Consider the following 2,997-nt stretch of genomic DNA (forward strand, 5'->3'; position numbering starts at 1 on the left):
GATCCTCCACAGGGCACACATTTCAGATGTGGTCAATTGAAAAGCAAGGGTTGGAGTGAATATCAGTGATCTCTGAACTGTGAAATTTCTGTATTCTCTTGATCTTTCGCCTTTAGCCTGCACTGAAGCATTGGAGAGGAAAAAAATTCTTTCACATATCTGACTGGGTATTAGAAGCTGTTAAACAGTGGTTAAAACTGGGAGGAATGGAGGGAACTTTCCCCATTTTTTAAAGTTTGGCTGTAGGTCCTTCTGCCTGCAGGCTACAGTCACATTAGCAGTTGGAAATTGGATAAGGACAGCACAATGACAAATCCAGGTTGCTTGCAATAAGTTGCTAATCCCTTTGCTTTAATATTGGAGCAGCGTGTAATGATGTTTGGACATCACTCCAGTTTACTGACGACCCCACTGGGGCCAGCAATAGAACCTTACAACTGTCTAACAAGGCGTCAGGTGACTCCCGTCGTCACAGCAACGGACACTGGAATCTAATCTTCCCTCCATCCCTTCTAGCACCCAATAACGCCTAGATTATATAAGTGGCCCATCATTGCTTGGTAACTTGAATCAATTAACGTTAATTCGCACAATGCTATGATGTATTGTGATCACTTTCATTTCAGGGAAGGGGGAGAAATTGCTATAAGTCACCTAAAATGAGGTTGTCTGTGGTGCTGAGGTATTAATTGGGTGTCCATATTAAATGCAAAAGGAGCCCCATTGTGAAGGGAAAGTGGATGAGTGACTCTCTTGGCTGCTATTGACCTATCAGAAGAAGACAGTGCCCTTTTCCTTTGCTTTTATCTATTACAGTTTTCCCTATTGCGTGTCAAGTTGATGTATTATAAAAAATTCATTTGGTGACCTTTCACCCTCTTAGCAGATTAAACAATTTCACTTCGATGGCATCATTAACAGGACCCTGCATTTAATGATGATTTCTCTAAAAGGCCACGGAGATTCGATTTTAAGCTAACAGATTTATTGCACTATTATAACATATCGTAAAAAACTGTACCACCTACGGTCAGGTTTTAGGATAGAAAATGCTTAAGAGTTTATGTGGAGCTTAAAGTGGTATTACCTTGGGATATGCTGCAGCAGCGAGTCTCTGACCTCCAGTGAGAAGCTGTTTACATTTAATAAGAGATGTTTGCTCACAATAAACTTTAAAGTGTGTCAGGAACAGCCTTTCAGCGGGTGTTCAGGCAGTTGGTTCCCATCCCTTCGTCTCCAGACATCAATGTACTTATGTCAGAATCTTTGATGGGGTCTTTCCGTTTCTTTAACCCAGACTGCTTGCCTGTATCCTGGCCCTCATAAGAAAGCATTTAAGGAATAGTTTAGGCGAGAAATAAGATCTGGTAACAAAGTTAGAATTTTCCAATAACCTGGGACCCATAGAAGGGTAGAATTAATAGCATACATTTTTGAAATCTGATTTAAATTATTCCTTTTAAAAAAGGAAAGAAGCCTTAGCCACTCAGGCCAAGCAAACGAATAAATGATGATTGGGCTAGTGTGTGTGGAATTTCCAAAGAGTGATTCCAGCACAGAGGCCGGGTCTTAACTGGTAGATGGTCAAAGGGGCTTCTTAGGACCACATAGTCCCACTCTGCCTGCATTTCCTAGGATTCCCAGGAGGGAAAAAAATAAATTGCTTTCTGCAGAACTTTCATATTTTGTGATCCATAGTATTTACTCTTTTGCTATTTCCTTTTTTAGGACTAATCTTCACCTTTACCTGACATACACCTTCCATGGCAAATACTTATTTAGAGGGTGGTGATAGAATAGTTGACTCACAGACATTCAATGGGAGGTGGCAGGGTAGGCTACTTTTTTAAAAAAAAAATAAAATCCTCATTAAACCTGGCCTAGGCTAGCTATACCCATATAGCTCCTTTAATTGCCAACTATCTGTTACATGCCTATGATGTGTAATACATAATAGACGTAATGGAACAATAGGTGTATGATGTTCTTTTAATAAGGCTAGCTCAGTCATCAAAAATACCAAAAATACTTATATAACTACTTCGTATGTGTTCTATTTTATTGTTAAATCACATCAGCAATTAGTATGCTCCGATGAGGGGAGAAGCAATATAGTTCAGTAGTTAACCACTCTAGACCTTGGTCAACACTTACTATTTGTAAGACCTTTGGCAAGTTACTTAAGCCTTTTTGGACCTGTTTTTTTCATATATAAATAATAGTACCTACTTCACAGTGTCATTTAAAGATGGAATGAATTTATACATGAAAGCTCTATGGTAGTACCAGGTGCACAATAAATGCTCAGTAAATATTAGGTTATTAAGTATGAAATGTCTGATTTCCTTAAGTACTGAGTTTGACAATTGATATCTCTGATATTTAATTTTGACACTTCTTGCTTTATTTTTATCATGAAGGTATGTCCTCATTCTTTCAAACACATGGCTTGGCTTATGACTATCTTTCAATTTTTTTTTAGAGCAATTTTTGTGAAACCATGGATAAATCAAAACTATCTACTATAGTTACTCTTCCCAGGTGTTTTGTGCAATTAAAATAATCAATTAATGCCACAATTATTGGACCTATTCAGTGCAAGCACACTTGGAGAATATAAATACAAAGTTGTTGCAACGCTTAAGTGAGCTACTCTTTGTAAAACAGTGGTGTGCTGGAGTTTGCTCTGGCGCGTCTCTTCCCAACTCTGTTTAGGGATGCTATCATCATACCTTTCAATCAGTGACGGCATCAGTATTTATACTATGGAAGTTGGAAGACACTACAGATCAGAGAATTTTTTGGAAGAACTGGTTTAATAACCTACCGTTGAACATGTCCCTGCCCTCTAAGTATTTTATTCTGATAAGTTCCTTCACCGAGGCTCTTTTTGTCTTTGGCTTTGATCTTAATAACTAGTGATAAAAATATAAGTTCATAATTTGTGTTTCTCCCCACCCCCAAGTTCATTTTTTATTATGGCTAAGGAAACATATC

General features: G+C 38.1%; 1 protein-coding gene across 1 annotated transcript in view; it reads left to right on the plus strand.

Annotated features, from left to right (window-relative positions):
- Window positions 1-2,997, plus strand: part of PKHD1 (polycystic kidney and hepatic disease 1 (autosomal recessive)) — a 535,504-nt gene that overhangs the window by 464,285 nt on the left and 68,222 nt on the right. The window lies entirely within an intron of this gene.

The sequence above is a fragment of the Propithecus coquereli genome, unplaced genomic scaffold (assembly GCF_000956105.1).
Source record: "Propithecus coquereli isolate 6110/MARCELLA unplaced genomic scaffold, Pcoq_1.0 Scaffold29, whole genome shotgun sequence".
Taxonomy (NCBI): Eukaryota; Metazoa; Chordata; class Mammalia; order Primates; family Indriidae; genus Propithecus; species Propithecus coquereli.